The sequence below is a fragment of the Cervus canadensis genome, chromosome 16 (genome assembly GCF_019320065.1).
Source record: "Cervus canadensis isolate Bull #8, Minnesota chromosome 16, ASM1932006v1, whole genome shotgun sequence".
In the NCBI taxonomy this organism is placed as follows: Eukaryota; Metazoa; Chordata; class Mammalia; order Artiodactyla; family Cervidae; genus Cervus; species Cervus canadensis.
The window spans coordinates 17,842,939-17,855,121 of record NC_057401.1 but is presented as its reverse complement, the minus strand read 5'-3'; the positions used below and the strand labels follow the sequence as shown (position 1 = coordinate 17,855,121).

The 12,183-nt window shown below is 37.6% G+C and overlaps 1 protein-coding gene and 1 long non-coding RNA gene across 2 annotated transcripts in view; one reads left to right on the top strand and one right to left on the bottom strand.

The window, feature by feature from the left end:
- The window catches only part of PDE4D (phosphodiesterase 4D), a 1,564,543-nt gene extending 1,556,795 nt beyond the window's left edge, over positions 1 to 7,748 (bottom strand). The window contains exon 1 of the mRNA XM_043488571.1: positions 7,641 to 7,748. The gene's annotated coding sequence lies outside the window, so the exon portion shown is untranslated. The remainder of the gene's footprint in view (positions 1 to 7,640) is intronic.
- A 50-nt stretch (positions 7,749 to 7,798) lies between these two features.
- LOC122454251 lies at positions 7,799 to 9,552 on the top strand. The gene is made up of 2 exons (XR_006273352.1): positions 7,799 to 8,120; positions 9,314 to 9,552. It is a non-coding gene; the product is annotated as an uncharacterized LOC122454251 (long non-coding RNA).
- The last annotated feature ends 2,631 nt before the right edge of the window (positions 9,553 to 12,183 follow it).

Here is a 12,183-nt window from a genome sequence, read left to right as displayed (position 1 = left end):
TAGCCAAAACAACCTTGAGAAAGAACACAACTGGAAGTATCATGCTTCTTGACTTCAGACTATACTATAAAGTTACAGTAATAAAAATGTTCTTTAAAAAAGTATGGTACTGGCACAAAAGGGCTTCCCAGATGGTTCAGTGGTAAAGATTCTGCCTGCCAATGCCAGAGTTGCAGGAGACACGGGTTTGATCCCTGGGTTGGGAAGATCCCCTGGAGGAGGAAATGGCAAACCACTCTAGTATTCTTGCTGGGATAATCTCATGACCAGAAGGGCCTGGCAGGCTACAGTCCATGGGGTCACAAAGAGTCAGACATGACTGAGCATGCAGACATGCACTGACATAAAAACAGACACACAGATCAGTGAAACAGAATAGAGAGCCCAGAGATAAATCCACGTACCCTTGGTCAATTAATATAGGACAAAAGAGGCAAGAACATACAAAGGAGAGAAGATAGTCTCTGCAACAATGTTGCTGGAAAAATTAACAGATACATGTAAAACAATGAGATTAGAACATTCTTTCACACCATATACAAAGATAAACTCAAAATGGCTTAAAGAGCTAAATGCAAGACCTGAAACCATAAAACTCCTAGAAGGGAACATAGAACACTCTATGACATAAATCACAGCAACACCTTTTAAATCTGTCTCGTAAAGCAAAAGAAATAAAAGCAAAATTAAACAAATGAGACCTAATTAAACTTAAAAGCTTTTACACTGCAAGGGAAACCATCTACAATATGAAAGACAACTAATGGAATGGGAGAAAATATTTGCAAATAATGTGACCAACAAGCAGTTAATATACAAAATATATGAACATTTCACACAACTCAGTATCAAGAAAACAAACCACCCAATTAAAAATGGACAAAGGAGCTGAATAGACATTTTTTCAAAGAAGACATACAGATGGCTAACAGGCACATGGAAAGATGCCCACCATCATTAACTATCAGAGAAATGCAAATGAAAACCACAATGAGATAACACCTCCCTCCTGTCAATATGGCTATCACCAAAGAGACCACAAATAACAAATGTCATTAAGGATTTGGAGAAAAAGAAATCCTTGTACACTGTGGATGGGAATGTAAGTTGGTGTAGCTGCTACAGAAAACAGTACTGAGGTTTCTCCAAAAAATAAAAACAGAACTGAGCTATTTCAAATCCTAAAATGTGATGCTGTGAAAGTGCTGCACTGAATATGCCAGCAAATCTGGAAAACTCAGCAGTGGCCACAGGACTGGAAAAAGTCAATTTTCATTCCAATCCCAAAAAATGTTCAAAGTACTGCACAATTACACTCATCTCACACACTAGCAAAGTAATGCTCAAAATTCTCCAAGCTAAGCTTCAACAGTATATGAACCAAGAACTTCCAGATGTTCAAGCTGGTTTTAGACAAGGCAGAGAAACTAAAGATCGAATTGCCAACATCCACCGGATCATCGAAAAAGCAAGAGAGTTCCAGAAAAACATCTATTTCTGCTTTATTGACTATGCCAAAGCCTTTGACTGTGTGGATCACAACAAACTGTGGAAAATTCTTAAAGAGATGGGAATACCAGTCCACCTTACCTGCCTCCTGAAAAATCTGTATGCAGGTCAGGAAGCAACAGTTAGAACTGGACATGGAACAACAGACTGATTCAGGAAAGGAGTATGTCAAGGCTGTATATTGTCACCCTGCTTATTTAATTTGTATGCAGAGTACATCATGAGAAATGCTGGACTGGATGAAGCACAAGCTGGAATCAAGAATGCCAGGAAAAATACCAATAACCTCAGATATGCAGATGACACCACCCTTATGGCAGAAAGTGAAGAGGAACTAAAGAGCCTCTTGATGAAAGTGAAAGAGGAGAGTGAAGAGGCTGGTTTAAAACTCAACATTCAGAAAACTAAGATCATGGCATCTGGTCCCATCACTTCATGGCAAATAGATGAAGAAACAATGGAAACAGGCTTTATTTGCTTGGGCTCCAAAATCGCTGCAGATGGTGACTGCAGCCATGAAATTAAAAAATGCTTGCTCCTTGGAAGAAAAGCTATGACCAACCTAGACAGCATATTAAAAAGCAGAGACATTACTTTACCAACAAAGGTTCGTCTAGTCAAGGCTATGGTTTTTCCAATGGTCATATATGGATGTGAGAGTTGGACCATAAAGGCTGAGCACCAAAGAATTGGATGCTTTTGAACTGTGGTGTTGGGGGAGACTCTTGAGTATCCCTTGGATTGCAAGAACAAACCAGCCAATCCTAAAGCAAATCAATATTCATTGGAAGGACTGATGCTGAAGCTGAAGCTCCAACACTTTGGCCACCTCATGCGAAGAACTGACTCATTAAGAAAAGACCCTGATGCTGGAAAGATTGAAGGCAGGAGGAAAAGGGGACGACAGAGGATGAGATGGTTGGATATATCACCAACTTGATGGACATGAATTTGAGCAAGCTCCAGGAGTTGGTGATGGACAGGGAAGCCTGGCATGCTACAGTCCATGGGGTCACAGAGTCGGACATGACTGAGCAACTGAACTGAACAACCAAATTACCATATGATCCAGCAATTTCACTCCTGGGTATATGTATCCAAAAATAACCAAAAACATTAATTCAAAAAGATACATGGCACCACAATGTTCATAGAAGCACTATTTACAATAGCCAAGATATAGAAGCAACCTAAGTGTCCATCAACAGATGAATAAAGATGTGGCGTAAGAATACTACCCAGCCATAAATGAAATTTTGCCATTTGCAACAACATGGACAGACCTGGAGAGTATTATGCTGTGATATGTCAGACATAATGTGGTTATTACATAAATGTGAAATCTAAAAATTAATTAGTGAATATTAACAAAACAGAAACAGACTCACAGGTATACAGAACAAACTAGTGGTTAGCAGCAGGAGAGGGAAAGAGTGAAGTGCAAGACAAGGATAAGGGATTAAGAGGTACAAACTACTATGTATAAAATAAATAAGCTACACGGATATATTATGCAGCACAGGAACTATAGTCAAATTTTATAATAACTATAAATGGTGTATAATCTTTCAAAATTGTGAATCACTAAATTGTACACCTGAAACATATACTACTGCACATCAACTATACCTCAGTAAAAAATAAATTAAAAAATTTTGTTTAATTTTAAATACTATACTACAAATTATATTCCTTCATTTCCAGAAGGTTCTCTCATAATTGTTGGGAGAAGTATGCAGGATAAAGATCGGAGAAAATTCATTTCATTTTTTGTTTTACTTATTGTGCATCCTATATAGTTTCATCTAAAAAAAATAAGATTCTATACATGGTAGAACTGTTTCAGACTCACCAACAGTACTATTAGGAAATAATTAAACTCTTTAACAACAGCTGCATTCAAGCAGCTGAAATGTAGGACACACCCATGGCCAATAATCCAAAAAAGTGTGATGACCTTTCAAAATAGAACCAGTTAAAAATCTGAGATTCAAAACTGTTGACTGAACTTTCTAAATTGTTCAGAAAGTCATCTTGAGCATTCATTTTATTCCTGGGATGAAAAGCCCACAGATTAAGCATCACCTTAACGTACATGATTATTTTGTTAGTTAAATTTAATAAAGAGAGAAAACACAATAATAAAAAGTTCAAGAACATCTGTCAATCTAAATTTTCTAAGTCACTCTTTCTTCTGAGGAAACTATGCCCTCTAAAACTTTGTCATTAACAGTTCTAAATGCAGACTGTGAGGGAATGCTTATCTGAATATTAGCTTTGCACTATATCTAAATGGAAGGAAAGTCACAGCTTAATCTACCCTGTTGGAGGGAAGCAGACGTAGCTGAGAAAGCTAATCAAACTCAGGTGAACAGCGAAGGGACTCAGCCACACATGCCACAACACTGCTAATCGGCTATACTCCAATACAAAATAAAAAGTTTAAAGTTACAAACAAGAAAAATCAAGAATAACCTTTATTAAAAAAAAAAAGAAAGCTAATCAATAAGAAATTTGTAGGTCCCATTAGCAGTCACGCCTCATACATTCTTCCCCCGATGCCTTATAACCATTCATCTATTTTCTGTCTCTATGAAATTGCCTATTCTGTACATTTTATATAAACAGAATTATACAATTTAAAGAAAAAGAAATGTATGTGATATTTTCCATTTTAAAAATTGACTATTTACACTTTTTATTAACACCCTGATGATACATAAGTAACATTTACAAGGCACTTAGAAGTTTACTAAATATATTTTCACATACAATATCACTTTCTTATTGTTACGGTAACCCTACTGTTATTTTTATACTCAAGTAACAGATAAGGACTCAGGCTCTGAAAACCTTTGTAATTTTTCAAGATCAAACACGGAAGACTGCCTTTTCTCTAAAAAGTATTTTTTCAATTCTGGGGATACTTTTAGACACAAAGGAAGCTAGCCAGTGCTATGAACTTCTGGGGATATACTTTTAGAAGTAAAGGAAGCTAACCAATGCTATGAGGTTTTGTAATGATAATAACGCCATTATCTTAGCCCAAAGAACTAAAATATTCTTTAATCGGCACTTTCTCATCATGCTGCTGATATGTTACCAATACAGTAAAACACCAAGATATATACCATTATTTCCATTTTACAGACGTAGAGACTGAGGCTTAAAAAAATTTAAAGACTTGAGCATGATCTCGCTAACTCCCAGATCAATTCACTAAGTCAATTTGCTTCCTGAAATTGGAGGGATACAATTTTGGCTTGTGACCAGTATAACAGAAAATTATATCACCTGCATATATTTTATAATTAAAGTGGAAAAATTGATTTTTTAATTAAATGAAAGCTCCTCCTCTTCCAAGGGGTAGTGTCAAGCTCCACAAACACAGGGAATCATACAAATCTAAAGCATTTAACTCTGTGTTGGGAGAGGGAGAGGTTTTTTTTGTTTTGCTCTACTTTCTTTAAAACAAGCTCCAGGTGGGACAGCAAGTCTTTTGAAAACGCCAACTAAGGATAATTAAATTCTTCAGCAAGAGTAAGCAAAAAGAGTAGTTCTATATATAACACTGGAAAAAAATGTCTTAGAGAAGAGCAAATCTTTCCAAAAGTGAAATTCACCAAATGAAACCCTGGAAAATGTAATTCAATCAAGAAATATTACTTAAGCCAATTTGCATTCATGAGTGCTTTGCAAGTTCATGATGTAATACATTCCTTGTTGGATATATCTTTGTCAAATCCATCTGTCTATGGCAGATATACATAGTTTTATAGAACCTTATCTGCCAAAGAACTTCCACAGTCAGACAAAAATGGCGATAGAAAATAAAGTGCAGAGGGAAAAGAGACCAGCTACTGCTATTTGGAAAATGTTTCCTTTCTGCACAATATCTTGCTCACAGATACCTGTCCCCTGGACCCCTGGTATTCCTTTCCTCTTTCTTTTCTTAATGTCCTGCCCTTTCATGTAAAACAGATGTGAACCCAGAGAACTGAAGAGGCTAAAGTCCTAAAGGAAGCACCAATGCAAGATGTCAATACTCCCAACAGAATTTCCCTGAGCCATGTTCTAAACACCTTTATGAACTGCATGAGCAGCTGATTAATATCCGATAGCTAAGCATAGGTCATTTGTATTTGATTCATCTCAACCAGAGCTCAAGTTAATACTATAAAGAAGGAAGTCATGAAGAGGTGGGAGGGAATGTGATAGCTACAGCAAGAAAGCTATACTGACACTACGTTGAGAAAAGGAGCCAGCTTAAAGGTCGGAAACCAGTTCAGAGAAAGCTGTTTCCACTCTCCCCACTTCTTACTCTACAGGGGCCCCGAACCACCTGGAGGGGTGAGATTACAGTCCTTCAATAGATGCACTCCTTTCTTCCACTGATATAGTCAGTTAAGACATAAAGTAATGACTGTCAACTCTTACTATTAGTGTCTACAGCCATGGAAACTAAATAAAGGAACTTATCACTATCACAATTAGAAGCTCATACTCTTTCTTCACAGTAAGCATGTTTCTAAAAGAATGTATTAGAATTACACGTTTTAAAACTACTTTACACATACTTGGCTAATACAGAAAAGGATTCCATGTTAATTATTTTTCTCTCCTTTTATAAACCTCATCTGTTGCTGTGACCTAAAAGGGGTCACATTTTAGAAGGCAAAAATATTTTAACAACAAAATTTTGCATTTCCAAAGTGAATGAAACATAAAATTTTGCAAAAAGCATAACTATTATTTCTTTCCTACTGACCAAATCATGTCAGTCGTTTAAATAGGCGTGACCAAAAATAAACTGCTCTTAGGTATAAAAATAATATTTTTATAGGAATTGGCAAGTAACTACTGTAGCTATTAGAAATTTATACTGGCCACAGAAACCCATGATTTTAAAAACTGTTCAGATGATTTATGCTTGAGGCTTATGTACAGCACAAAAATATACATTGTATCTCAAGTCTAAAGATGAAAAACTTAGACAAAAGCAAACTAGAAAACAACCCAAAATTGTAAGAAATTACCTAACTTTGTGCCGTATTGAGAAAGATATAAAAATTATGTGGAAGAAAAATTATTTATTTCTAATGATTAACTTCATAGACAAAAGCCTGACTTTCTTTTTTTTAATGACAGGAGAAATCAATAATGTTTTAAAAGTAAAACATGAACTACTTACCCTCACCAGTCTATACTCAGTATTAACTCTATCCTGCAGTATATGCTATAGAAGGTAATAATATGCTGATGTTTTCTAGGTTCTCCCCTCAATCTGCTCCGGCTTTATCTTCAGCCTGGTTAGCAACAGAAGTCACCCCCAGCAATTACACAAACCTAACAACGGCTTCCCTGGGATAATTTGATCTGCTCTGACCACACATTCCAATCCACGTACTTTCTTCTGTTACTGTCGTTGTTTCTGTGTGTTTAATATGCTTCTTAAAAGGCTTTTAAAAAAACACACAGACACACAGACACACAAGCTAGGGAGTTCTCATTCAGCTCCCCACCATATAAACAGAACCACTGAGGAGCATTTTTACACATGTAAAAATATTCTAGTTATCCATAGAATATGTCTTGGTGCAGCTTCAGGTGACAGTAAAGAAAAGCTTTGCTGTCATTTCACATTTCTCTTCTTTCTGTGATCTGAGTGTTGTGTACCTGTGTCCCAAAAGGACTGCCTGTCATGACTGCTCCCTCCTAACTGTGGACCATGTGGGTGGGAAGTCTTGAAACTTGCCGGACTCAAGGGCTCTCAGTTGTGGCTTTGACTCCAGCAATCTGTTCTAACCTGCTCATATTGGACCTTTCTCACTTTCCAGACCCCTCAAAACAAACCCAGCTAGCAAATGCATTGATGAAGAGCCTCCTTCAAAATACAGCTTGACTCTGATTCGTGGCAAAAAAAAAAAAAAAAGCTGGAATAATCCTGCCAGGTCTTAGAAGCTTTACGATTAATTGCATTGAACTTGATACCCAGAAAACAGCACCTTGAAAATGAATCATTTACTACTTCAGTATTTTTCTAATTACCATCACTCCCTCTCAGGGCATGTAATTAATTTACGGAGTTTTTTTTAAAAAAAAAAAAAAGAGAGAGAGTCAGGATTACTCACACAGTCTTGAAGATGCAATGTCAGCTATTTAGGACAGAAACATCCAAGGCCGTGTTAGAACTCAGTTACGACTACACATGCGTTAAAGCAGGAGCTGGCAGGCCTCTGAACTAGAGTGACTATAGGACTTGTGCTCCGCGTACGCTGGGCTATAATTTATGAAACTGAGCCCCAGATCCAGCCAATCACTTAGCTCCTCATAACAAGTCTGACTGGCTCTGGAAAGCTGAAAGGGCTGCACTAGAACAACAAAGATGAGATATTCCACATAACACTCAGCTTATCTGGAATCACTTTCCCTTGCAAGGCCAGAAAAAAATGATAGCTTTACTGCCCAAGGGAAGCACGACAGAGGACGGGGAAATGCAACTTCACCTGGAGCAAGATCTGTTATGCGTTGGCAAGACCAACCCCGCCGGCCTTAAAGGACCCAGGTACCCCTGGGACTCGGAGGACAACCACAGCAGCAAAAACCCAAAGGTAATTTTCATCTTTCCTTTTATTTTTAGTGGGTGTAATGCTGAGTCAAAATAATATGCATTAAGTCACTCCAGCAACTAGGTCCGCTTTGATCTCATTTTACCTTTTTCTAATCTCATCTATTGTAGGATCATTTGTTATTGAGTATGAGTCCAGGGAGGCTTAATGTACCTGAAATAAATTTAAAACCAAAATGATCATTTGTGGAGGAAGAGAGATCATTTTCCAGAACGGTTTGAGAGCTATCTTTTCAGATGGACAGCCTTTTCACCCACCCACAGAAACAAGAATAAAGGCAGCTCAGGCAGGGAAGAGAGAAAAGGGGTTTCATGAGTACAATTAAACGCTTTTAGTGTCTTAAAAGGAATAACTGTGCTCAGACAGTAAATTAGGAAGATGGGTTATTATACTGGCCCACAATACTTAGGCTATATAGCATGTACCAGAATGTACCTTGGTGGGATTGTTGGGGCAGAAAATGATGTAAGAGCCAGTTGGCATAGCCTCCCATGGCCTAGGTTTCTGTTTTCTTTGCAATATTTTCCATATTTCCCATCACATTTTGAAGTATTAGTAATACCAATTACTTGTTATACCAAACTTCCAAACTGTAGTTATTAATGCATCTGTGGCAAACATTTTTAAGTCATAAGAGGTGAGCAAAGAAAAAAAATTTTTAATGGAATTAACATACACCCTTAGATATGTGACATACTTTACCTAATGACAAATTCTTCCAAACCCTCAACAAATGATGTGTCTCTTCAGCAAATTTTATAGCAAGTGTAACATTAGCAACCAAAAAATCATTGTAAAAACTTGTAAATAACAAAATCAATCATTATGCTTTCAAAGTGACAGCAGAACCTCCACAATATAAATCGTGTCAGTTTTATATGCTCCCAAAGGAAGAAGCCAGGAAGGGAAACTTGCTTTGTTTAGTAATGAAATATAAGGAATAGGAACAGAAAAGACATTTATGCACTTTTTGTTTGCTCTAGATGGTTGACTGAATTTAACTTGAGATTTGACAGCAAGAAGAAAAACAGAAACACGGGGAATAGAAAAAGTAATCCATTCATAATCCCCCCAAGATCTGTTCTTTGAATTGTCCAACTTGTGACTAACCAGGGAGGACTATTTCACTACATTTAAATATTTTTTACTTAATTAAACCTTTGTTTACTTGACAGTGCTGCTGCTCACGGTGACCCTGTGAGAACTGACACTTCTGAGGGAAGCCAGGTTGTTAAAACTGTGATTCCCTCTGCTCAACAATAACAAGGATGATCTAGTCTGAAAGGGAAAGCACGCCCTTAAGGTAACGTTGTCATTGAAACTTCAACACCCAGAATTTTGTCATTGAATCCTCAACACCCAGAATTTCCTGTTTCTCATTCCCCAAATAAAATTATGTTAAAATCTCTTCAAATTCCAACATTCAAATCTCCATTTTTTCAACAGGCAAGACCAAAGATACTCTAAACTAAGGCATTTAAATTATTTCACATGATAGTTGCCCAGAAATTTCCTATAGGAAAACTTTACCTTTGACAACTTTGAAGATAACCATCTCTCTACTCAAGACAATGGCCAGCAATCAACTAGCAAGTCCTTGAGTCAGAAGCTTTCATGGCTTCTGGACATTCTCTGTGTCAACATAAAGCTCAGTTTCAGACAGACCCCTGGCACCTTGACACTTACAAACACCAAAGATTTTGTTTGATTCAGCTTCAAGCTGTTCATCTGTTAGCAAGCCATGTTCAACCAAAAACACATTCATGACGAGAGCTTTTCTAAAAGACCAGCATGGCCTTCCCTCCAATCATCATAATAAGCATGATAGCCTGAGACATGTTACTGCTACTTGGCAATTGGGGGTGAGGGTAGATATTTAGTACCTGGAGTGGTCACATAGCAGGGAAAACCTCACACTGGAAGGAAGGAAGTGATGTCTCAGTACAATCCAACGTAAGCCAATTAGATCTCAATGCCCTATTTAAAACAATGCAATGAAAAAAAAAAAAAAAAACAATGCAATGAAGGAGGAAACTTCAAAATACATGCCGATACTCTAATCTTCTCCTAAAGTTGTTAGTGCAGTGTGCTAAAGTCTGCTTATAGGAGGCATCATTTCCAATCCAGCAGGGCTTGTGCTAGCAGGCTCTAGCTGGAGAGACTACCTCCATCATCACCATCAAGTAATAGCTGTTGGCTGTCACACCTGGCACCAAGAGGGTTCACGGTACACAAAGGTCATTCAGACAGCTAAATTCTGTTCTTAATTCATTTCCTGGATCTCCATCTCATAGACAAGAATTCAGATGATCCCAATTAAAGAAAAGTACTCAGCAATGCAAACCTTTTATCTGAACCAAGAGCCATCAACCCATCTCAACTATCAGAGCAGGTCTGGTTGACTGAAAAGTGTCCCTAGATCTGGGCCAAGAACAGTTTTTAGGCCCACAAGCTAATCTGCCTTGCCCTGCAGTTTATGTGACCAAAGGAGTCGCTTATGAGAAAACTCTTAAGAAACATTCAGATCCACCAAATTGGTGTGTCAGACCTGCTGAGGTTGGCAAGAGGTTAACTGTGCTCCAGGTGAAATGGATAAATAGCCCCATTGTTTTCACCAGGTTGGACTCCTCCTAAAGAAACCCTAGATCTTGGACTAGGTTGCTGGTGGGGGGCAACTGCGGACAGTTCAAACGTCAACTCTTGGAGCCAGTGTCTGTGGTGTTAACAGAAAGAGAAGCAATTACTTAGAAATACATCAGCTAGAAGGCCTGCTCACCTTGACAAAGCAACAACAACAACAAAATTTCTTTTAAATAAAAAGGCATGGTTACAAGAGCTATGACTCTGTGGTCACTGCAGGGATTAAGCTTATATTCTTGGTTTAACAGAACACATCATCTGGGCACATAGACCTCATAATCAAACTTGTTCTCAGCACGTGGGGGGAAATTTTTGTGGCTGCTTTTTAATTACCTGAGAACATGAATGTTTGGAAACATACTAACCATGCATGTGACAAGATTCTAAACCATATTACACATAAGATTAACCTAAAAAAAAAAAAAAAAGATTAACCTAAATCAACAACTTTTTGTGCTCATATATTGTCAAAACTCTTCTTCTTGGTAATGAGATGTTAAGTCATTCAAAATTACATACACAAAACATGCAATTACTTAAATTTTGTAAGAGAAAGGTTTGAAGGGTTGCATTCTTCATATTTGGTGCCAAAACCACCTCTTCAAGCAATGCATAAGCATTATGTTAATAGCATGGAGGTTGACAGCATACACTCTGAGTTAGACTACCTGGGTTCAAATTTCAGTTCTGATTCTTATATATGGACTTTGGGCAGGCTACTTAAGAGATCTGTGCCTCAATTTCCCCATATGTAAAATGGGCCACTCACAGTAACTACCTCCTGAGGCTGATGTGAAGATTAAATGGGCAAAGCCTGCTTAGAACTGAGCCTATTACATAATAAACATTCATTAAGAGAAAACTGTCATTTGTATCATAATTGTTATAAGTTCATTGCAATAAATGTACACAAGATCCAAAATGGAGTTGGATTGCTGAACAGTCAAATGTAAAATATATCTATTAACATCATATCTTATTTTGGGAAATATTTATGTAAGTAAGGTTTTGTCTTAAGGCCTCTGAGATGAGAGCTCAAGGAGGTGGGTCTGTTGACTGTCATTCTCCTGTCTGGTTATCACTTGACATTTTCAACCCTGTTCTACATTTATTGTGTCGCACAATGGCACTAACCTAGGAAATTACACAGAAAGGGTAATTGTAGTAGACATGATTCATATGCTAGTTGGTCCAAAGTTCAGCCTGGTTTAAAGATTCCTGCATGAAGGCAAAAAAATAATGGAAGCCATTCATTTCAGTCATGGTACCCTAATCAAAAAAGAGTTGAAAGGAGGCGGGGGGGGGGGGAAGAGAGACCTGTCACAAACAGCTCTGATGATTAGCCAAAGACAGGAACCATGTCTAGAATCCATGCTGACTTCTCAGCATAGATATGAGAGAACAC